This window comes from Haemaphysalis longicornis, unplaced genomic scaffold, assembly GCF_048455015.1.
Source record: "Haemaphysalis longicornis isolate Haplotype H1 unplaced genomic scaffold, Haemaphysalis longicornis Haplotype H1 scaffold_166, whole genome shotgun sequence".
NCBI classification, from domain to species: domain Eukaryota; kingdom Metazoa; phylum Arthropoda; class Arachnida; order Ixodida; family Ixodidae; genus Haemaphysalis; species Haemaphysalis longicornis.
The window spans coordinates 278,460-303,840 of NW_027526272.1; the positions used below are offsets into that span (position 1 = coordinate 278,460).

Genomic DNA, 25,381 nt, shown 5'->3' on the forward strand with positions numbered 1-25,381 from the left:
CAAGAGCGCTTTTTGCAGCGCTCTGCGCCTGGCTCCGCCCGATCTGAGTAGGAATAAAAGTATTAGCACTATTATTATTCATTTATACCACTTTAAATTATCTTCACTGGTTTCAATGACTGCGGTTTCCACGCCAGCCTTAGCGCTGGGATACCTCGATACGTGTGCTTTAAATAGAAAGGCACCAGCATACGAGATGAATTACCTTGTAGCCGTAGAAATGTTGCGGTAGTTTACACTTTCTGTAACCGTGAGCTTTGTGCCTTCGGTTTTGGTGAGCGACACTGTGACAGCATGGGAACCTGAAAGCTGAAGTGGAAATCCCCCATTTGTGGTGGTCATTTTATCAAGAGCCAAAGTTATTGCAGATTGCAAAGTAGATTGAACGAAGAATAATAAGATCAGAGAATTCTGTCAAGCGTGTACAAGAAAAAAAAAGAAAAAAATACAGCAGAAACGTCAGTGTCCATACCCATACTAAAAAACACACAAGGAATACAGTAATAGTATACTGTGTTTAAGCTATTTGGCCATTTGAGTTTTGAATGGGGGCTCCTAAGGAAATATATTTAGTGCTTGACCAGTTTTCAAAATGGTATTTCTTTTCTACTTTTCAGTGACAGAGGTTTCAACGAGCATCTGAATGCACCTACAACATTCGTGCTGGGTACCTCTGATATCTGTCATCTTCAATGGCTGTGGAGCTGGGAATAAATATAACTACAAACGGTCTCCTTCATTTGGTATATTCCTTTTACATAGTGCAGGGACGTGGAAATAGTGTGGAGGACAATACACGAGAACTTCCACGTCATCGTCCCCTGGTCTCTTATGTGGTATTTATGCTGTAGTTCAAACAGCGAACTGCCAGGCTGCCAACATTCACAACCATTTCAAGTTGTACTCTCAAGTTGAAAAGTTATGTCATTTGTCCGAGGAAGGTTTTAAAGGTCTTCACAAGAGCACACGATTAAAGATTGAGATGCTACACTGCAGGTTCACTTACAACAGCAGGTTCTAAAAAAATTGCATATTTTAATACTGGCCTTCACATCTGCTCTTGAAGACTGTAAGTGGGCAGCAATCAGATAATGCTTGCTCTACATCGGTTACTACAAAGGACTAGTGTCATAGCAATCGAGCAACTTGCAATAACACAAATTTGTTTAGACTTTGAGCCACTAAATAAGCTACGCTACCATCTATCGCCAATAAATGTGCATTTTGGAATGACCAGATCGGGAAACTGACTTGAAGGAGCAATATCTCATCTTACATTTTTTTTAGTTTAAAAGTGCCACACTGCACAAGTAAAAGTTGTGCTGCCCATCGCTACGAAGGGCACCCGAATCCTACAAACGAAACCGAAACCACCTTCCGGCTGTCTGCCGCCATCTGGCGTGTTCCCCCCATTGGCACACAACACTGGGGCAAACCCTCGCCCTGCTTCGACTAAGTCAGTATATTATCTCTATGTTCGACTATGAACCCGGGTGTGGCAGCCCACTTATTTTTCATTTCATTTATTTCATTTATTCTCCAGAACAACCGCTGGACGGCCTCCTGGGCTATAAGCTGCGAGTTGCAGAGACAATAAGCCAAGGTGTGGCAGCTGGTCGCACACCACTCACTGCCTTTTTACGGCATGGACTGTTGATTTTAACCACCATGTGTATTCTTATTCAGTTTATCATAAAGTTTCGGTTTAATCGTCAGTGCTGTCGTCATCAATCAGGAAAGCAGGCGTTCTTGGCGTAAGTCGAAGGCTGCCTGTGATGCCTGTACAAAAGTGCTGTTGCGATTACTGTTCTCCGCGGCCGATACACGCGCGTGCTTATAGGAAATCTCGCAGCTCTGCACGGAATTTTCCTTTGATTTTCTCATCGTTCTTGAAAGAAGCAAGAAACTTAAACGCAGAGGTACTTTATTGTAGGAGAAATAATAAAGAAGACGTCCTACAAGTCATGATTGGTTGGTGCGTCGCAGCAGTTTTATAAGGGCCACACAGAGGAGAAAGAAATGTTGAAGTTTTTAAGAATAAAAAAACCAGTGCAGTACAAACTCGGGGCGATACCATGGACACGGTCAGGCAGGCGCGCTCCGCATTCATAAAAATAATATCGTCAAGCTAGACACTCGTCAAAACTGAAAGGAAGCGTCAGTTCCAGCCGTTTCTTGCGTCGTCTGCTGCTAGACGCCGGCAGTCAGCTTCTTACAGGGAATTCGCTAGGAGGCGACGCGCGAGGCCACAATAAGCCTGCTCGCTGCAACAACAAATTCCTTATATGTCCTTTACTTTTGTCCCCAACTGACAGTGGTTTCAGGAGCAAATCAAAACGTGGAATAATTTCCTCCTTTTAGCCGCATGCCTCGGGCGATCCCCACCGAGGGGCGGAGCCTAAAACCGGTCACGTGAGCTGGTCCCGCGGGCCAGAAAGAGAGGGTTTCTCCGTCGTGTGAATCGCGCTTTACCGGTGGTCTCTCTTTATTTACGCCGCAAATTAAAGAATACCACTCCTTGCTTCCCTGGCCATACCATGACCAGTCAATGAGAACGATTCAGCCGGCCGATTATTCTCTTCGTGGCGACATGCCGCACACAAAGGGACACAACACACGCCTTTGGCGTCCCCCGTGGTCTGAGCTTACCCGAGGGCGCAATCGCTTTTGGAGCTGCACCCCTCAGCATTTATCCTGACCCGGGTGCTTAGTTTTATGTGAGCACCAATGCATTGGGACAGGCACTGAGTCGTCAATGTTTTTGTAGTGGCACATCCGAAATTATGCGCCTTTGTTCACAGGCGACGTACCAGGCATAACAGGCAGCACAGCGCCGGCCGGAAAAATTTCTGGGGAAGGGGGGGGTGGCTGAAGTCCGGTCAGCCCCCGTGGCTACGCCACTGTCCTGCAGTGAACCTGAGTAGGCCGATGATGATGGTGGAAATGTAAAAGCGCATGAAAACTACACACAGCGGAAGAGATAGGGGAAAAAAGCATGCTTACATAGAACCTGTGCACATGACCAGGTACGTTAACAACAATACCCCAGACAACGCACATAGTACATCTTAGGCAAGTGCTAAGGATGTCCCGCTTGGGAGTTGGGGAACTCTCAGGAACGTCCCACTTAAGTTCAGAAAACATTCCAAGTGATACAAAAAAGACCTGTCTGGGATGCCCCAGAGTAGGAGGACATTGCTGGGAGGTTTAACATGAATGTAAAACGAAGAAAGTAAATTTTATGTTTGGGATGTTCCAAAAAGGTGCTTGTAGGTCCTTTTCAGGAAAGGTTTAATAATGTATGTACTTATAGCTCAAAATTTCATCGCAATGGAGCTTTTCCACCACTCAGGTGCACAATCAGAAATTTGTGCAAAAACCTTGTAAAATACCTTTTGTTGGGCTAATTTCATACAAAACAGCCTCCAGCGGCAAAACCAAGCACCACACTAACGGTACATAATGCACTTTTAATACCACAAAGATCCTTACAGCTTCATGTAGGACTAATGCAATAAATTCTTTCAATAAATTCCAGTTGCTGAAGCAGGAGCGAACTTTCACATGAAAAAAAATTGGCCGCGTATCTGCTCCTTTCGTTGAAAATGTCGTCAAAAGACGATAGTCTTTGTAGACATTTGCCAAGGAAATGCCCCCCTTTGCTTTCCCGCTCACATCTCATGCTGTTCCTGTACCGTCGCCCTCATTGCAAGGTAAACACACTAAAGGTTTGCGCAAGGTGATTTGAATTTACCGCGTTCCACTGCTACAGGCCAGGTTCCTCGATGCCAGCGCTGTATTACGGCGGAGACGCGCGTGAATGGAGGTGGCCGACTAGAAGGTTTATGGAGCCGCTTGGCCGTGCTCCACGTGCGTTCCAAGCAGAACGTGGAACCTATATCTAGTGGAACCTTTCGTTGCTGTTGCCGCGTGATTTTTCATATGCCGCCAGGAGGCGGCGGTTTTCTGCAGCAGATGTAGAATATCATTTGCTATCGAAAAACCAAGCATCCATGAAATTTTTAATAAAGGAACACTGTAAATATCTCTTGTGCACTAATTTCCTGTCTTATATTTGCGTAATGTCTTGTTCTTGTTCAATGAAGTTGACAAGTATGAATATATAAACCGGGTTTAGTCGTTTACATGTGGCTGTGAGTATATAAGACTATTGCGCAATATCAACTTTACTTTGGCCGGGTGGCTGAATCGAGTTACAGAGAGACAGACAGACAGACAGACAGACAGACCAGACCGAAATTTCTGGGTTTGAGTAGCCCAAGAAATACTACCGTCTTTAAAAAATTGGCCGCGTACCTGCTCCTTTCGTTGCAAATGTCAAAAGACGATAGTCGCTTTCAACTTTTGCCAAGTAAATGCCTCCCTTCACTTTCCTGCTCACCTGTCATGTTATTCCTCTCGCGTCGCGCTTCTCCCAAGCTGAAGGCGCCAAAGGTTTGCTTAAATCATTTTAAATTTCCCGTGTTCCACTGCTCCAAACCGGGTGTCTTGATGCCAACGCTGCCCTACGGCAAAGACACGCGTGAATCGAGGCGCCCTACTTCAACGTTTATAGAACCGCGTTTCCCTACTCCACGTGCGTTGCAAGCAGAACGTGGAACCTATCTAGTGGAACCTTTCGTAACTGTTGCCGGTTGATTTCTTAAAAAGGCGCCAGAAGCTATACACCATTTTCCTCGCTAGAGGTGGGCGCCGCCATTTGCTTTTTCTGACCGGATGCTAGCGCCGTCTATGAAGCGACCGCCGAAACCTCCGCGCTGGGCTGTGAAGTGCTCCGTTCTTTCCGCGCGTCTGCGGTTGCAGTTAGCGGTCGCAGTGCTTGTGTGTAGTCATGCCCGGGACTCGCCAAGCCTAACCAAGGAGTTCGAATTCGGTGTCATGGCAACGGCGCGATCGCCGCTGTCGCCACGTGCCACCGATGCATCTCCAGCTGAAGCACGCGCTCTCACCACCGAGAAAACCCCTCGTGCCACCAAAGAAGCTCATCTTCGGTGCATCGGCATGCCCACGCAAGGAGCAAGCCCGCCCAGCCACAGTCTGCCTCAAGACAGCCTGCCGTTAACAACGACATTCGTGCCAGCTGAGGTACGCCGCCAAGTGACGCGGCACCGCCGAACCAGCAGCATCGACTGTGCACGCAGCTTAGAACTCCTCTTAGCCGGGTGCAGCGATATCCTGGCCAGCCATGCACGCGCCACTGAGCTGCTGCAAGCTCGGGGCAGGAGACCTCTCCCTCTCGGCGCTGTATCATCGACCACCACGCCCTCCCTGGTTACGTCTGGCGACCACTGTGCAGGCGTCGAAGCGCAGCACAGCCCTCTCAACGCCGATGCAGACGACCAGGTGGTCAGCATGGACTCTGCGCCGCCAAAAAAACGCGGCCGAGACCCCGCCGACGGTTCGGGAGAAGAACAAGAGTACGCCGAGGATACAGCTGGTGACATTTCAACAGTGGACCCAGGGACGGCGGCCAATGCGCGCGCCCCCATCCCCAAGCGCCGCAACCAGACCAGCGATGCTCCGCAAGGGGTGAAAATGTCCCAGGCTGCGCAGATCGGCAAAACACGAAAGGCCAGGTCACGCTCTCACGTGAGCTCTCCTGCGCATTACCGGCCCCTTGCTACCTCCACTGGACAGGTTGCGATGGCGGCTTCTGCGAGGGAGCTTCCTCAGCGTCCCGCTGCCTCGTCGAATGGTGCCCCCGCTACCTCGCCGAGTGGCGCCGAGCTCGCCAACGAGCTTGTGCGCTTTGCGCGGCGCGCCGCAGAGCTGCGTGACAGAGCGGCGGCCGCGTCCGCTCTTCTGGCCGAGGAAGAAGATAGTGATGCGGCGCAGTGCGTGGTCACGCCGATGGATTTTGCGGCCACAGGCGTCCCCACAGAAGGGCGACCCAACGCCGAACCTTCTTCGGACGACGTGGAGGGCCAGTGGACGCAGAAGATCTCAAAGGCACACCGTCGCAAAGCGCGGAAGCTTGATGCCACGCGACCGATACACCAGCCTGCTGTCGGCACCTGCCTATTTCGTCCCACTGACCGCTCTGCCTCCTTCCTTGCCGTATCGAGGGAGGCAGTCGCCCGTGAATTGGCCGCTGTCGCCGGTGTCTCCCAAGTGAGAATGAACACTCGCTTAAACGTTGTTGCCGCCGATGCCGAGACTGTGGAGTGCCTCTCTTCTCTGCTGGCAACGGAGGAAATATGCGGTATACCCGTACGAGCCTATCGACCCGTCGAACGCGGCACAAGTCGTGGCCTGATCTTCGGCGTGGACCCGCAACTCACGTCGGACGAGATAATGGCCAACGTTAAATCCGATGTGCCGATAAGTGAAACGTCCCGGCAGCGCAATGGTGCAGTGGTGATGCACTTTGCGGGACCGGTCCCACCCGCCTTCGTCGCTGTCTACAAGCTGCTCCTCCCCGTGAGAGCCTGCCGTCCCAGACCTGTCCAGTGCGGCCGATGTGGGAGACTTGATCATGTGACGGCCGGCTGCAAGGGTACCGTGAGGTGTGCGCGTTGTGGGGGAGGACACAACTCACAACAGTGCACCGCAGGTGTTGCCCGCTGCTCCAACTGTAGTGGCCGCCACAGTGTGACGGACCCCCGTTGCCCACGCTGGCAGCACGAGCGCCGTGTGGCCACAGCCATGGCCCAGGCGCTAAAGCCAGTGCCCCGTGCTGAGGTCGAGGCGTCGGTTCTATCAGCGCAGCCCAGCTACGCCGAGATGGTCAGGCGGTGCAGCACCCAGCAGCAGACACGGCTTGGCCCACAGACTCCCCAGGGACGACTGCAGCCCCGGTCTCCAGCCCAGCGAAAGGCAGCCAGGCGCGCCACTGCCCAGCAGCCCGCCCCGCCCGCAGTCCCAGTCGTTGCGCTTGCAGCCCCCGGCCCAGAGCAGCTGATGCCCGTCCTCCTGGCCCTGACGCACAGCTTGGTGGGCCGACTGCCTGCCGATGACCCGGCAAGGATGGCGGCCACAGACGCCTTGGCCCTACTTATCCCCCCCGCCCACCTACACCATGGCTAGCAGACCCAGTGGGAAAGGCCAGCGGCCACGCATCCTGCAGTGGAACTGCAACGGCCTAGGCCGTCGCAGCGCGGAGCTGACTGAGCACCTGTTGCGGGAGTCCTTCGACGTGCTGGCACTGCAGGAAGTGTACATCTATAGCGACACGCCGCGTCTGCCGGGCTACGTATGCCATCTCAGCGCCACGAGCTGCCGCCTGAGGTCTTGCAGCAGCACACCGTGCCGCGACGCCAGCCACCCACCGGGAAAGTCGCGGGCAGCGGTCTATGTGCGCGGCACCCTCAACAGTGCTCCTGTTGACCTGGCCCCAGTTGCTGACGGCCCAATGGAGTGTGCCGCCGTGACAGTACGCATGGGGACAACGGACACTACCGTGGCCAGCGTCTACATCCGGCCGCAGAAACCATGGGACGCCGTGGCGCTGTGCCGGCTGCGCGCAAACCTGGGCTCGGACGCTGTACTGTGCGGCGACTTCAATGCACATCACCCTGCCTGGGGGAGTCATCGAGCCACCCGAAGGGGACGAGAGCTGTTAGACGCCATCACCACCTGTGGACTGCACGTGGCCAACACCGGCAGCCCTACTTTCGTCCGCCCATGTCGTCGCAGTGGCACGGTCCAGCAGTCATGCATCGACCTAACCCTGGTGACGCAGCGGTGCGGCTATTCCTGGGAGACCGCCGCCAGCACGTGGGGTTCTGACCACTACCCCATACTGGTCATCCCCGGGAACCATCGCAAGCGAGCCGACACAAGGGCTTACGCAGTCACTAGCTGGGTCGACTTCCGCAAGGAAATGACCAAATGCACCGAGGATCCTGAAGTCGACTTCCTCGCAGCAGTCGTGCGGAGCGCCGACAAGGCAACGGTACGGGGGAGAGGTACCTCTCCGCACGCCACTCCCGGACATGCAGCTGCTACGGCTTCGGGCCCGCCGCAACCAGCTACAGAGGAAGGCTTTGCGAAGCAAGCGCCCAGAGGATTGGACGGAGTACCGGCGGGCGGACGCCCAATGCCGCCGACGGGCACGGCAGCGTCGCAGGCAGGGCTGGGAGTCGCTGTGTTCGTCCATGGACTCTCGTAAGGACCCGGGCAGAGCCTGGCGTATCTTTAAGGCTCTGCTGGGGCCTACCACCACCAGCCGGCGTCCCCTGCATGCGGTCGCCATATCCCTGGGCATCACAGAAGGGGCCCTGGCGGAGCTGTTCGCCGACCAGTTTGCCAAGGCCGCTCAAACCCCGCCTCCAGTTCCTGTGGCCTCACCCGACGCGGAGCCAGCCGCCCCACACGACCAGAAAGTGGTGTCCCTCTGCTCCACGGACATCACGCTCCGTGAGCTGCAGGCCGCCCTGAATCGATGCTCCAAGCGGCGGAGCGCTCCTGGTATGGACGGGGTTACGTACCAGATGCTGCGGAACCTGGACGTGACTCAGTTAGAGCCGCTTCTGCGACTGTTCAATCGGGTCTGGCGGACTGGTGTCCTCCCTCCACCCTGGCTCGTGGGGCTCATCTCGCCAATTCTCAAGGTCGGCAAACCCCCGACGGAGCCAGAGTCCTACCGTCCCGTGTCCCTGACGTCGGCTGCTGGGAAGGTCATGGAGAGTGCAGCCCTTGCCCGTCTCGAGTGGATTACCGACCACAGCGGCGTCTTCAGGGAGCAGCAAAGCGGCTTCAGGCGGCACCGCTGCACGGCTGACTCCCTGGGGGACGTCATCTCCATGCTGGAACAGGCCCGCCATGACAAGGAGGTGGCCTTCCTGCTCCTGCTGGACATGCGGTCGGCATTCGACACGGTTGCCCACGGGGCCATCCTGGAGGCCCTGGACGGCATGGGCGTTGTGGGGCGCCTAGGAGGCTACATCCGGGCGTTCCTGCGTGACCGGACCCTGCGGGTGAAGGTAGGCCGGGCGACCAGCAGTCCTCGAGACGTCTGCTCCGGGGTGCCCCAGGGAAGCGTGCTGAGCCCGTTTCTTTTCAACTTGGTGCTGGCTCCTCTCCCCGACTGCATCCCTCCAGGCTTGCGACACCCAGTAGAGGTGGTGGTGTATGCTGACGACGTGGCACTCTGGACCCATGGCCCCACCAAAGACTGCCATATAGTCAAGGCGTGCCTCCAGGAGGCTCTGGGCACAGTTGCGGTCTTCCACGAGAGCCGTGGCCTGCAGCTCTCGGAGGCCAAAACGCAGGCCCTTATGCTGCACCCGGGAGGATGGAGGGCTCGACAGGCAACACCGCCCATCACACTCAACGGGCGACCTCTTCCCTGGCGGCTGACCGTGAAGTACCTGGGGCTGCTCATTGACTGCCGGCTCACATGGCTGCCCGCTGTCAAGGCCTTCCGGGCACGCAGCGCACAGGTGCTCCAAGAGGTGCGGCAGCTTCTGTCACGAGGCAATGGTTGCTCACACCAAGTGGCGCAGCGCGTGTTCCACGGCATGGCCTCCGCAGCTGTGCTGTACGCGCTTCCACTCGCCTACCTGGGACCACGACGCTGGCAGGAGCTGGAGATCGACCAACGCCGCGCCATCCGCCTCTGCCTGGGCCTCCCCTCCACGTCGCCGGTTGCGGGAACTTACACCGAGGCGGGCACCTGGCCCATCGAGATGCGGGCCTTGCAGACGGGGCTGCGGCACATCCAGCGTCTGCTGGCCGTACGTGACGGGGCTCCGCTCCTGCAGAGGTTCCGTAGCCGGCCCAACTCGCACATGGGAGCGCTGCTCACTATCTTCGAGGAGGGCATCGAGGTTCCGAACCGACCCTGTCTGGAGCCGCCACAACCAAACACCGGGGAGGCCCTGCAGATCACCACGACCCTCCGCGGGGTCCGCAACAAGCGGACCACACCACCCCAGGCCATCCGCCAAGAGGCGGCCGTCCTGCTGCAGGACAAGCTGAGCAGCTACCTGCATCTCTTCACGGACGGCTCCGTCAAGCACAGCACGTGCGAGGGGGCGGCTGCGTGCGTGGTGCCTGAGCTGGGAGCCAGCCGGAGCTGCCGCCTGCCCTTCCCCACTTCCTCCACACGGGCGGAGCTGGCAGCGCTGCACCTGGCCGCCGACCTCCTCCTCGAAAGGGTGCCCCATAACCACCCCGGGGCGGTCATCCTCACGGACTCCAGGACTGCCCTGCTGCGGCTGCACGCGGCCGATCAACCCACCAACCGCAGCGGCTACCCGGAGCGCTCCCTTGCAATCAAGCTGCGCACTGTGGCCTCCCGAGGCTGCGACCTGCGGCTCCACTGGCTGCCGGGCCACAGTGGCATCCGGGGCAACGAAGACGCCGACGCCCCGCGCCAGGGAGGCCCACCAGGAGGGCACCCCAGTCTCCGAAGACGTCACCGCGTTCGACGAGGCCCGCACTGCCCTGGCCCGCATGGTGCAGACGATGCACCCCGACCCTCGGGTCGTGAGCGGCCTGGCGCCCAGACCGTTGCCCGCACGCATCAGCAGGGACGCCCGCTGCCTGCTTCTCCGCATGCGGCTGAACTGCTGCAATGTGGCGGAGCGTCTGCACCGACACGGCCGCAAGGACTCCCCTACATGTGCGGACTGTTCCGAACTGGAGACGCTCGAGCACCTACTCTGCTTCTGCCCCCACCACGCAGGCCCGAGAGCAGAGCTCCACCGAGTGCTTCAGCGTCGAGGCCTTCCCAGCGCCGACATGGAGGACCTTCTGTTCCCGAAGGGACCTGCGGCAACCCAACGGGAAGTGTTCACTTATCTGCTTCACTTCCTGAAGACGACCGGCCTCACGCAGCGGCTGTAGCCCGGAGTGCAGTGATTGACTGGTGTGCCCGGACTGACAGCGTTCTAGGACTGACAGCTCTCTTTATACCTTTCTCTCTCTCTCTCTCTCTTTCTACTTTATCCTATCACTCCCCCTCTACTTCCCTTCCCCTGCACTGGGTTGTATGAAGGTGAGCTCCCTGCCGAGCTCAAAATATCCCCAGTGAATTTCCTTTCATTTTCCCGTCGCGAACCACAACCCCCCCCCCCCCCCGGCTGTTGCGAGCAGCAGTAGCAGTGTGTTGCTGGTGCCGGTGGTGCTCCGCTGTTCGGCGATGAAAACGTACCGGTATGGCACCGACTGACATAGAAATCGATATCGGGGAGTAACTACGTGTTTTCAATGCCACCGCGCTTGTTATGTTCACCGATTAGTCATGTTTACGGAAGCGCGGACGTCGAATGCGGAGCGCGCACAGCATATTTAGGTCACGGTGATCCATGCTCGCGATGGACTTTCGACGAGGCAATTGCTACGCTGTTGACATTGCAATGCAATATAATCTTTCTTAACTAGGCCTATGACGGTTACTGACGAAACGAAATTACCTGGGCGGGAAAATAACACGACCGCACAACCAGTCAAATTACTATTCGCAGGTTGAGCAGAAGGGTCGACGCTCGGGCGAGTTAATATTGGTTGGTCATGATCGTTATCATGATTGACCTAACTCTGCGCAGCGCATGTGGCCTGTAGCTCGGAGCCCACCTTTGTGAAACCACTGCTTGCACCACAAATGCTTTACGCGACCACCAGTAACTGTTTCGTAATTGTAATACTTTTGATTCCGTGACAACGCAAAAGGATTAGAAGCTTTTCTTTTGACTGCGTTGTGAACAGGTTGAGCTATTTTCCAAATGCAGCGTTCACGCATATCTCGAGCTGCGTTTCCACATTGGTCTGCCTGCTTATCCTGCTAGCGACCAGCAGTGTGTGATGGAGAAAGTTATTCTTTCATATCGTTTGGCAATGTGATGCGTTGGCCTGAAAAAAAAGTAAACAAAACAAACGCCGTGATTTTAAAGGTTAGATTAGATGAAAAGTGGATTGTTTAATGCCCATCGGCTGTAATGACCAAACAATATGTGGTATTTTAAATTGACTACAAGGAACCAGAAGTTATTGTAATGTTGTTGTATCGGCGCTCGTGAAAGATCGCCAGGTGGTCAAAATTAACCCGGAGCCCTCGGGGCGTCAAACACCATAATGAATCAATTAACCAATCAATGCTGTATTGTAAAGGATAAAGTTGCTTCTAACATTTGAGGGGGTTTCGTTCCCTGTGACAGCTTTCCGTGTGATAAATGGATTTTGCTCCGTCTGCTTGCCGTCCAAGTGCACCCAACAAACCCTGGAGTTGGTCGTTGCTACAAAGTCGTTGCGATTTATCAACGGAATCCACCGATATCTCAACTCGGTGTGCGTTGGGAAGCGATGCAGCAAAAACACGCCGCAACCGCACTGCATTTTCTCCGGGCAGTGTCGTGCACATGCGTGCTGTCAGCGACTGTTTCTCGCTTTCTCTGGTTGTTCAATAACCCACCACCGTGCAGTGCTGACCAAGCGACGTTTGCGCCTTGAACGGCATCGCAGCATAGGCTAAAACAGTTGAAAGTTCCGCAAAAACTAAGCACATGGTGCGAAATACTCCTGAACTACGCAGCGCAGCCCACCGCGCCGCGTGTTTCCGTCTCCAAAACGCCGTAACGCCAAAACTTCCGGTGACGTCACACAAAAATAAAAAACAAAAAACAAATACGCAGAAGCCGTCTATGCATTAAGTAGTAATAAGGATAATCATAAAAAGTAAAAATATTGCTGAGCGTGTAAGCATTTGCATCGAAACGTTTCACGCATTAAACGAAATTTGTGGGGCGGATGCGCCACGAGCGCCTACTAGTAGTAGAAAGCACCCGTAAAAAAAAAGAAAAAAAGAAACAATGGCGTCTTTTGATGTGTGCGATTTGTCCACGAAGTTTGTGTAGGAACTGTTACGAATGTAGTGCATCATGGTAGTGCATCATAAGGCCGATAAGGCTCTAAAGTCGTCTGCGCCGTGTGTGTCTTGCCAAGTCGTCATTTGTACGTGAGGAAGTCGTGGTGGGCTGTTTTTACTCGGAGCGTCGTCACCTATCTCCTGCCGAGAACGTCCTGGCTTCATTTGTTGCTGGTGTGTTGTGTGTCTGTAGCAGTTATCAAAAAAAAAATAATAATAATAAACAGCGGGCGAGCGCGATCATCGTACAGGAGGCGATGGCGCGCTGCTTGTGTTTACATTCTCGAGTGACAATGGTTGTGATCGCATTGTTTTTCAGCAGTATGCCAAGCTTTTCACATGGACCATTTCAGTGTGGTTGCTTGCCCCGAGGCCCGTCGCCGAAGCTGTAATTAGCGATGTTTTTATTGAGGGTATTTACTAATTAACAGTGAGCGGTAGCGGTATGGTAAAAATGCACACAGACTGCCTTCACTGGGAGTAGTGAGCCGGGAACGCTGTTTGGCGTTCCGCCTGGACGGAACGATATAAGCAAGGGCTTTCCCGAAATCGAAGTTCACGAACAAAAACACAGCCTCCGAAAAAGTTGTAGTTCTGGGTATTGTATTTCTGAAATGCAAGGGCGGAAAGTACATTGCACAATTTCTTTCTCAGCCCGCTAACAAACGGTGATATAATCGCAGGAATAATATTGGAATAATACTGCAGCATCTGAGTTGGGACCATTTTTGCAGGGGCCGTGCTCACATTTCTCGAAATTTCTATTTCCCCAGAACGCGTATGTGTCAAAATTGGAAGGTTAGCAGCAAAAAGTAGATAAAGAGAGCGTTAAAATTAAACTGCACCTGTTGACTGTCATTCGCGAACGGTTTTGTTTATTGTCTGTACCATCTAACAGTGGTTCAGAGACCAGAGTCACGTCACTTTGTTGGTACAGTGTAGGGTATCGGGCATCTCATAGCACCATTCCCTAGTAGGCTGCATTGCAGGTGCTTAAAATATAAATTATAGCCTGCATCTGAGAATGTAATTCCCAAAACCTGTGTCACCGAAATCATGCAGGTGCAATTGACAAAACTTTTTTCACTTATTCTCTACAGCTCCAATGCCACTATCTACCACCAGCTCAGCTCCAATTTCTAAAATTTCAGTAACTGGCGACAGTGCCAGTGTTTCAGTAAACTACTTATGTACTTTATTGCCGCTTTCTAGTTTTTGCTACAATTTGCGTAGACTTTTTGTCCCATTAATTGCAATTTTTGAGGTGAAGATGTGAGCTAGCAGTCCCTTTTTCTTATATTGATTTGATCAATCGTGTGGGGACACAAACCAAAAAAAAAAATTGCACTTTCCAGCCACCTCATTGCATAGAGGTGATTTCCTGTACAAGCTGGGTCAACTTTTCAAGTGTAGTCACACGCCAGGAGCATCTTCTAGTGGTAACAAGGGCCGAGCACCAGGCTTGTACCTATTTTCTCAATAGGTGCCCGGCACCACCAAGGCACACGAATGCACATGGCGACTTCCACAGCTACGCTGCACACTCTACTCAGTAACCGCCTGTGGTAGGACATGCCGCCAGACTCTTCCTCCCTTCGGCAATGCGGTGTTGTAGAAGGCTGGGGCCCCACCAGATTGACAAAGGTTGGAAGCCCCTCGCACGGGTAAAGGCAGCTTTCCAGGCTTGAGTTATCCTTTCAAAGGTCCGCACTTGACCAGGGACACCTGTACCCATTAAAGAAACCGGCGTGCAGATTCGAACCCAGTACTTCCCCCATATGAGGCGAGTGCAGTACCTCTGAGCCATCGCTGATGAGGCATAGCCACATTACGTTTCTGCAGTGCACTGCAGAAAATTTGTGTCCATGTAATCCAGGAACACATTGACCACCAGACTCATAGGGTTTTCTGCAGAGGGTTTTCTGACACCAGTGCTTAAGGCGGTTGCAGACTGCCTTCGTATCAAGTTTAAAAGGCAAAACGAAAGTGCAGAGGCCCGATGAAAACAAGGTGAAAGTGATGCCGTATCTTCATAAGCCGTCGCACAACATAAAGAAAATTATTTCATGGCGCAGTGTTCGAGTAGTGTTTTCCGCACCATGAAAGCTGTCCAGGCTGTGCACGCACATTGAAAACGCCAATACTGGGAGAGCTGGCAAAGGTCATGGTGGAGGTGTGGGTCCTATACAAAAATTACACTTGTGTTCATGAGAAGCACCAACTTCACAGTCTCTGGCATGTTCTCTCACCGCGGCTTCATGGCTGTAAACAAGAAGTGCGCTTGAGAAGCAGCGGCTTTACAGCCCGAGGGCCTCACATGAATCCATTCCAGTGTACTACATAAGTCTGCAATTCTTGCCGTAGCCTTCTAGTCAGAAGCAACAGCCCACCTCTGCAAAGGAGCAACATTAGCACCTCGAAGGACTGACATCAAACCATTGCAACCTGCTGGGCAACTGGTTCCTATTCTTACTGCACCTGCACAGCCAGAATATTCTTGAAATGCAGCAACATGAAGCACTTAGGTCCTGAAATATTCTGATATGCCGCATCATTTTCTATTCTTACCGCAGCTGCATAATCAGATGCAACTGTGCATGCTTGAAAATCAGTGACACAGCACTCTGAAGCCCCTCCAACTCGTCATAGTTGCTAGAACAATAATAACTTCCAAGTGTATGGAAGAGGTGTTGAATCTAAACAAACTTTATATTTATGGGAAGTCTCTGAAAAAATTGTCCCACTTGGTAGAATAATGGCTCTATCGTTGTAAGGGACGCTGGACACCTGACTGTTTGCCAATACACTTTGTAAACTCCTTTGGAAAAATTTATACTCTACTGTTAAACTGCACAAGCACCAAAATGTAATCATGAAACTCCAGCCATCACTATGAAGCACAATTTCAAAAGCACATTTTTATTGCTCACGAAGATCATTCTACAAACTCTGAAGAAAAATAAAGGAAAGATAAATTGCTGGGTTCATTCCTCAGAAATGCACTGCACAATTCCAAAATAACTTTAATAGCTGACAACACTTCAGACAGAATCCAACACTGCCAACAAAATAACGGCAATTTGAGATCAGTACACCCTCAGTCGGCCCCTTTGACGCCACCTTCATTAGCAACGGGAACAACGAACCAGCAGCGTAGCAGGCATAATAAAACACTGCGTGTATGTGGATTTTTAAAATCAATTTATCAAAAACACGTCAAGTAATGCCACGGGGCCACATACTTTCAGATTTCTGCAATGACGGGGTCCAAATCCAGCAATGTCTTTGGTTCCTTTTTCATAACTTGTAACGAATACTACTGTAGTGTCCTATGTAGTGGCGCTGTCATCCCGTACTCCGGAAACACAGCCGCGTGTGGAAATTGCGGCGCACAAAACTGACAACTGTCTACCTCCGTAGCCAGTGGTTGAACCTGCTTCACGTGTGGCCACCTCGAGGTCACTTTCAACAGTACTGTCGAAGTTTGCGTCGCGGGCGTGGAAGACGCCCGTCCTGAGTCGCCGAAATTATTCCAGAGGAAGACGCTCAGAGTCATGAACATTCTTACTGTTCACACTGATAATTAAGCGTACGGGTGTCTACTTTTATGTCGGGGTTCAACCTGTTTCTCTGGCATCACCCCGGCGCATCGTAAAATTGGCTCAGCTGTATCGATAATGAAAGAACAAAGCTTTCAAAACCTATTCAGAGACCAAGTTGAGCTGAAGAAATCGCAACCAACATTACTGGATTTTTCACGTCGAAAAATTCCTGTGCGTGGACAGTTCCCTGCCCTCACTGTGCACAAATCGGAAACAGCTGTAGTGACCTTCCACATTACCAAAGGTGGAACATCACTTCTGGGTATTGATGCCGTACAAGCTTTTGGTCTCCAGATTGTGGGCACAGAATTACACTGCCTTACTATGGCCAAACATTGACACAAACCAAGTAAAACGTTGACACAAGGCCCCAAAATGCATCCACAGCACTCAAACAAGTTGTCACCGCCCACCACGAAACCACGCGAGTCTGAAGAAATTGTCTCTGGTGACGTCTGTACATCAAGATGAACTGAGACAAGCGACAGTGGAGGATAACACTCTCCGAGAAGTTTCCCGTTACGTGCAGACATCGTGGCCGCCCCGCAAGAATCGGGCACCTAAGCTGACTCCATACTATGAAGTCCAAAAGGAGTTGACAGCAGTTGATGGCATGCTCTTCCGTACTAAGCGCATCGTAGTTCCTGTCAAACTCACAGCGACTTTTGTCCAGCTGGTTCACAAATCCCACCCTCGTATCGTGAAAACCAAACAATGCCTATGAGAGAAGTATGATGGCCAGGGTTCGGCAAACATGATGAAACAGCTATCCGCAGTTCCGTTTGTCAGCACGCGGAAAAAAGTGCCAAGATCTCACCCACACCACTTCAGCCAATTTCTCTTCCTGACAAACCTTGAGACAAGATAGCTATTGACGTTGTTGCTCCTTTTCAGCGTGCACCTGGAGACTGCCGATTTGCCATTTCAGTAGTTGATTATTTTTCAAAATGGCCAGAAGTGGCTTTTGCACTGACGTTACCACTCGCACGGTGACGAAGTTGCTTCTAGCACTCTTCGTACGTGAGGGTTACCCTACTGAAATAGTGTCTGTTCACGGTCGAATTCATATCAAGGGAATTTGAGTCCTTCCTTGAAGACCGTGGAATCAACCACATCTTTTCTGCCGTGTACAACCCACAGGCAAGTGGTCTCGTTGAGATTTGATCATGTACTGAAGTCATACATTCAACTGGCTCTGCTTGAGCAGCGTCCAGTGAAGGAAACTGTGACTGAGTACTTGGGAGTATACAGAGCCACCCCTCGCAGCACCACCGGTCTCTCCCCGGCCGTTCTTCTACATGGCCGACACATGAGAACTTCTTTGGACGTCATTGGTCAGCTAACAGCTAACTTCAGCACAAATCCTTCACGGGAGATGAGTCCGCTCGGAAGAAGAGTCGCACAGTGTGAACGAAAAAGTAAGGCATATGCTGAACAACAGTGAGCTGCAAGAGTCCCCAAGTTCCAAGTTGGCACCTACATACGAGTGAAGAAACCAGTTCCTGGACCAGTTCCTGGCTCCAAGTTATGGACCACTATTAAAGATCCTCAAAAAAATTGGCAGCTGGTCATTCTATCTGGAAGACGGTAGAACTTGGAACGCTTCACAGCTATCAGCGGTACCAAAAGAGGCATCACCAGGGCAAGAAACTAAGGACCACTCTTGCACGTACAACATGCCCCCGTTGACGGACTACCAAAGTAGAGCTGCACCATTGAAGACTTGGATCACTGCACCTGGGGGTCCGCCACAAACACAATCTGCGAGTTCATCCGCAGATCAACTTGAGTCTTCACGCGCTGTACCACCACATGTTCCACCGAGCCCACCACAGCCGCAAGGTTCGCAGCCACAAAGTCTGGCTCCAGGCTCTGGCATTGAGGAGTGCAGTGTACCAGTAGAGGGAAACGGACTCAATGCCAGGGCCACCACCTGACCGGCCCAGGAGAAATCGCAGACCTCCAGTGCACTTCCAAGATTACGTGCTGTGATTCGACAGCTGTAAGGGCTCATACAGACAGTTACTGTATTGGTGATTTCTGCACACAAACGGTGACCGTATTGGTGATTTGTTCAGACAGGACTGTCTAGTCTAATGATTGTTTGTTCCCCGGGAGGGAAAGATGTAGTGGCCCGCAGAAGCACCATGTGCCGCCATATTATCCGTCGATGCCAACATGTGGTACGTATGCGTACGCACACACACACACACACACACACACACACACACACACACACACACACACACACACACACACGCGCGCGCGCGCGATGTGCAGTGCAGTGCAGTGTATCTGTACAGCCGACATAACTACTTATGCTTACGAACAACCATAGTCCATAGCAGTCATGAAACACTCTATATAACGCCAGCGCATTTGATTACCTGAACAATATTCGCGCTCATTCATACTGCTTTGTTTGTAAGATACGCAGTCTCAGACGATTGTGTACAGGCTAAGAACGCATCGTTGCTCCAATTGTACTACCACCCAGAGCAACCTGCGAAACCACTCCGTAAAGGATACCTTCCGTTGTCAGTAGAGTGAACTAGAATGTGAGTTGTAACACCAGCTACGTAGGCCTCACGTTTAACGTCGGGTGAGCCAATGTTCACAGCCAGAAAAAGAACCCTTGTAGCTTGTCACCACTGCTGTCGTAGAACAGAGCCACTCAAATTCCATCAGGGAGATTTTACACAGACACACAACACACCAGCAACAAATGAAGCCAGGACGTTCTCGGCAGGAGATAGGTGACGACGCTCCGAGTAAAAACAGCCCACCACGACTTCCTCACGTACGAATGACGACTAGGCAAGACACACACGGCGCAGACGACTTTAGAGCCTTATCGGCCTTATGATGCACTACATTCGTAACAGTTCCTACACACACTTCGTGGACAAATCGCACACATCAAAAGATGCCATTGTTTCTTTTTCTTTTCCTTTTTTTTTACGGGTGCTTTCTACCACTAGTAGGCACTCGTGGCGCATCCGCCCCACTTTCGTTAATGCGTGAAACGTTTCGATGCAAATGCTTACACGCGCAGCAATATTTTTACTTTTTATGATTATCCTTATTACTACTTAATGCATAGACGGCTTCTGCGTATTTGTTTTTTGTTTTTTATTTTTGTGTGACGTCACCGGAAGTTTTGGCGTTACGGCGTTTTGGAGACGGAAACACGCCACCGCGCCGAGCGATGTTAGAAGCCCAGCGCGCACAGGCAACGCTGGTCGGCCGCCGAGAGAACTCGTTTGAGAGCATTTTCCTCCTTTCCCGGCTGCTTATGGAAAAGGGTGTATAGTGGCGCGGGCGACAGCAGGCGACGGCGGAGTGATTTTTTTTTCCTGCAGTTGATGAAGTATTTAATTTCGCAGAAGTCAAGCATGTATGATTTTTTATAAAGAAACACTGCAAATATCACTTGTGTGTTAATCTGTTGTCTTATATTTGCGTAATGTCTTGTTCGTCTTCAACAATGTTGACAAGTATGAACATTACACCGAACTTGGACGGGTAGATTTAGCTGTGACTATATAAGACTATTGCGCAGGCACTGTTTTACTTTGGCCGGGTGGCTGAATCGAGTCACAGACAGACAGACAGACAGACAGACAGACCAAAATTTCTGGGTTTAAGTAGCCCAAGAAACAGGGGCGTACGCAGAGGGGGCGCCCGCCCCCCCCCCCCCCCCCCCCGTAATTTTTTGGGCCATACCCTCCTTCCCCGCGCCGCCTCTCCTCCCCCTTCGCACACATTCTAAAGCGCTGCCATGTTAATCCTGGGCTTGATAGCTATTTCAGGGGGTTTTTTTTCGTATGAGCCAAATACACCGAAGGAGAATTTGAGGGGAAAAAAACAAAAGTTTGGAACCGGACCTAAATGCAGTGCTCTCAAAACTACTACATGACATGTTTCACATGTCAACTAGGGGAAATCTATAGCGACAAGTAATGAAGAGTTATACGGAGAATTTGAGAAACATTAGGATAAGTTCGGATTTGGCTCGTACTCAGTTAGAGCAGACAAGTTGGTGCGGCATTCTCATGAAAACTTTATTGCAATTGGCTTTCCAGAATGGTACGATAGAGTTTTAAGCAGAAAAGGCAATAAACATGCAACAGAGCTTCAAGAAGAGTAAAACTATACGTGAAGAGCCGGTGAGTCCTCTAGGCAGCATTAACAGCCCTTTTCGAATGGTTCCGTATGGTACTTTATTGGGCACGCCTGAAAACACTCATGAAGCTCTTAATTGCCTTGCCATAAATTTCCAAAACGCTTCACAAGAAGCCTGCTCATATCATCTTCCATGGCTTGCCATGGCTTGTAAGCGACAGCTAATTTGCTAGGTGCGTAAATGGGAAATACAGTTAAACCTCGATGTAACGAACTTCAATGTAACGAAACCCTCGATGTAACGAACCACGGAATTTTTTGTAACTTCGAGCGTATGCACACCATGTATTTTCACCCTCTGTGTAACGAAGTCCCGTTTGCCGGAATTTCAATGTAACGAAGTTTCATGGAAAACGAGGCACGATATTTAAGTTGTAGAAGTAGATTTTGGGAGACGCAAGCGCCGAAATGGGGTCCCAATAAAACGCGAACGGCGACACGGGTCGCCCAATGTCGCGGATGCAGCCAGCCACGGAGTCTTTGATTAAGTCCCTTGCCTACAAACTGGGTGGCTTGCATACACGGCTGGCGCACTGTTTCTGTCGGAGCTTAATCGTCTACTGCTTAATCGGCATCAGCGTGAACCGCACGCAGCGTTTTCTCCCTGCAAAAACGCAAAACGCGCCCCGCAAGCCACAGGCGCGCTGACGCAGCCGCGGAGACCACCCGCGCGATGCGGGTAGCTCCAGCGACCGCTTCTAACCTCTCGCTGAAACGCAACTCGAGGGGCATATGAGAGGGGCGTGCGAGAAAAAAAGCGGATAACGTGGGCGAAATTTTCATTGTAAAACGTCACCCGCGCCGCTTACGAAAGCGCCCATCAAATATCCTCCGCGGTGGTAAGCCTAATCGCCACTGGCGTTGCCGCTGCCGCCGCAAGCCGCCGCTTTGCACCTCGTTCGAGTTCGCTCATGCTTGTTGGGTTTCGTCGTTCGTCCCAGCAAGCATTTGTGAATCTTTATGAGCCTTGCAAGCGCCTTTTTTTTTTTTTTTTTCACACCGGCGTCCGCGATTGCGTGCCGGCGGCGGGAAGTGACTCGCGCTGCGCGCAGCGGTGGGAGGAGCCTGACCAGTTTCGCCACGGTTTCGCCAATGGGGAGGCGCGCACCCTACGGCGGGAGCTTCGAAGCGCTCGGGGATGCTGGCTGGCTAGACGATAAGGCCGCCGCGACGGATATTTGATGGGCGCTCTCGTAAGCGGCGTGTATGACGTTTTACAGTGAAAATTTCGCCCACGTTATCCGCTTTTTTTCTCGCATACCCCTCTCGTTTGCCCCTCGAGTTGCGTTTCAGCGAGCGGTTAGAATCGGTCGCTGGTGCTACCCGCATCGCGCGGGTGGTCTCCGCGGCTGCGTCAGCGCGCCTGTGGCTTGCGGGGCGCGTTTTTGCGGGAAGAAAACGCTCCATGCGGATCACGCTGATGCCCGCGTAGACGATTAAGCACCGATAGAAACAGAAACAGTGCGCCGGCCGTGTATGCGCGCCACGTTTTCTTTTTCAGGAAACGCTTCACGGGATGAACACTTCATTATAACCGCGAATTTCAATGTAGCGAAATTTCAATGTAACGAAGTAAATTACGAATTTTACCGACTTCGTTACATCGAGGTTTAACTGTATGGGAATAATAACCCTAGTAGCACAGAATGTTGCCCGAACATTTCCACAACGTTTCCCCTTAACGTTGCCAAAACGTGGCTAATGTCCGCTTTTTTTAACGTTAGTGCAATGTTTCCCAGAAACATTGCGTCAACATGATATTAGCATTGCTCCAACATGGGGGCAACGTTTTAAGGGTGTTGTTTTAATGTTTGGATAACGTTGTTTCTGACGTTCGTCTACGTTGCTACACTCTTGGAGCAACCTTCCAGCCACGTGCGGGACACATTTGAACAACGTTATGAGACGTTTTCTGATGACATTGCAGCAACTTTTCAGCTACATTTTCGCAACGTGCATACCACATTTAAGCATATCCCTGTACCATTCGGACGTTGTGATAACATTGCTACAATCTTGCAGCAACTTTAGATCCACACTTTTAACATGAAGTTAGCATACAAAGAGCGTTGCTGCAACGTTCAAGCAATGTTTTTATGAAGTTGCAATAACATTCCTGCAATTTTGCGGTAACTTTCCAGCTATATTTTTGCAACGTGCGGGTAACATTTAGAAAACGTCGCTATCATGTTCAAGCGATGCTTCCTACAACGTTACCGCGACTTTACAGATACGTTTTTTCCCCACGAGGGCCGCATCCGCGCACTGTTGATATGACATTCAAGCAATGTTTCTCTTACGAAGCGATGATATTGCAGCAATGTACAGGTAACTTACAGTTACATGTATCTAATATACATGCAACAATAACTAGATGAAAATATTATAAGTTAACTTTTCCTAGACAGACGATTGTTGACTGCATGATAAGCGAGCACTTCAAACCTCGTCCTCATAAACTCCTGAAAGGTATAAACTGGCATTTTAGACTGCATGTTCATACATTTGATCCCTACACTGACCAACACACACGATTAAGGCAGTCCGGCAAAATAACAGACTAAGAAATGGCGGAATTTTAAAGCAAGGAACATGCCAGCTAGCGTAAATAACAACACTGACACTCTTTAAGATGAAAGAACATGTGCGTTTTATTTTACCATTAACAATCGATCCGAATACGTATTGTGTTAAAGCAATTGAATTTCGCAAGTACGCTGTTTCAGCCGTTGTCTTCGTTTTTCTCCTCCTGGGCTTGCTTGTTCTTCTGCCTTGACAAGTCAGTTTGATGACATACTTGACGGCCATGAACCCAGTAACATGGGGTTGTTACTGCCACGCTTCTGCGAAATGAAAAAAAGCTGTAGTTTAGGAGAAGTTGCAAAGTTGTTACAGCACAGACAATGTCTCACCTCTCAGAACACCAGGACTTTTGGCATACAATATGGCCTCATCAATTTTCTTGTACTGGCACTTCAAATGAGGTTTGACCGCCATTCCTGGAAAACAAACAAAATGGCATTGCTCTAACACACAGGGTGCTCAGAAGCTCACCTGCAGTTTGGATGACGCTTGCTGCCAGATGAGCTTATTCGTGTGTCAATGTTGTGGTGCTGGTAAATCATAAGGTATTTCTGAAACAAAACAGAGTGTATAGAAGTGGTTCAGAAAACTGAAGTGAAGCAAATTTTAGCTAATAGAGAAAACCTTACCTTTAGGAAGGAATATTATAGCAAAACAGGCCTCTTCACTTTTCACTTTGTCTTGCTTGTTTCTAATGCCCGTGCCAACTTTATGACGCACATCGCTTGAGTTGGTTTCTCAAGCATCCCTGGAAAACAGAAAAGGACAAAATACTGAATTATATAAAATACCTTACAGCTTTCTTTCCAGGCCATTGAGTAATTAAGTGAAAAGTCTTCGATCAGATCACTTGCCAGAGAATTTTCAATTAACAAGAGAAGCCGACCAACTGATGACGACGTGGTACGTCGGCAATCATTGAAAGAGGACGATAATTACCTCAATGGCCATAAACATAAAAACGCAACGAACAAAAATTAGTAAACAGGCAAATGCATAAAGAAGGGAAACATTACATGTACAACTAGATGAAATTATAACCGTGTATTTTCTTGGTTGCCTAATTTTACCTTTTGCTCTCGAAAAATGTGCTAAAAACTGGCTTGCGCTGTTTTATTTTCTTATTTTTATTTATTTTTGATCATTTTATTTATTTATTTTTATTTGTCATTTATTTTCTTTATAGTTATAAGCATCCGACGTAGACCAGCCTGTCACATGGAAAATATGTGAATACTACAAAGACGTGAGGCGTTGTTTTACATCGTAAGATGGTTCGCATAAGCAGCTGATAACATATGGCTTAACTGCAACGCTAAATTGTGTTCCGTTACAGCATGCCGCCGAAACTCGCGTGAAATTAAACATAACAAAGTTATATTTATTAGTTGTATTTTTCGCGTTCGTGAGCAGCTGCGGCGAGAAGTAAATTAAAAGCCAATCGTACATATCAAGGTTCTTGCAGAACATATATACACTCGATTTCAGCATCATAACAAAAAATCTACTACTGAGCGCCCACCTGATTTCTCATTATACTCTTTCCATAAAATTTAAGTGAATACGTGTTCCCCTTTTACAACCGTACGCATTCACAAAAGTAAGGATATGCTTAGAAGTTAGAAACGGGAGGGCAATCTTGTTCCCGCTCTTTTACGAAGTAAACTGCATTCGAAAGAACGAGGCGAGCTCAGAAAATCGAGCGCTTACCTTCACTGGTCGGTTGCTATGAACTTTCCGGCCCGCAAATATTCGCCGTAACATGCGGCCACACAACAATATTTTGTATGACATGGCAGGGCCGTAGCCAGAAAATATTTTAGGAGGGGGTTATGGGTTTTGGGAAGGGGGTAGTTCTGCCGAAACCAACAGTAAGTATTCCCCACGCGCTGCCTCAAAAATATTTCGGGAGGGGTTCGAACCCCCAAACCCCCCCTCTGGCTACGGCCCTGTGACATGGTTCCTTCTCCATTCCGTTTGATTGTCACTATGGCTGCTCCTTTCTGAAAAAAGCGCGCGCATTTCGTCTACTCTTCCCAACCCACCGCCGGCTGCCAGTCGCAAAGGAGCATGAGGGGAGGACCCCTCTGCGAGGGGCGCGCACGTGTGCGCGTGTGAGAGGAGGGTAGGACGCTGGCCAAGGACGAAAGCCTTTTCTTTCGGTCTTTTTTTTTTTTTTCGG

At 50.8% G+C, this 25,381-nt stretch overlaps 1 long non-coding RNA gene across 2 annotated transcripts; it reads right to left on the reverse strand.

Moving 5' to 3' along the window:
* Positions 1–23,242: 23,242 nt before the first annotated feature.
* On the reverse strand, positions 23,243–24,995 carry LOC144166285 (uncharacterized). 2 transcript variants are annotated; one of them, XR_013321625.1, is made up of 4 exons: positions 24,910–24,995; positions 23,829–23,947; positions 23,529–23,750; positions 23,243–23,459 (listed from the first exon to the last, which is right to left on the reverse strand). It is a non-coding gene; the product is annotated as an uncharacterized LOC144166285 (long non-coding RNA). The 2 variants fall into 2 exon arrangements; XR_013321624.1 differs by lacking the exon at positions 24,910–24,995 and having other exon boundaries at positions 23,829–24,054.
* Positions 24,996–25,381: the final 386 nt, after the last annotated feature.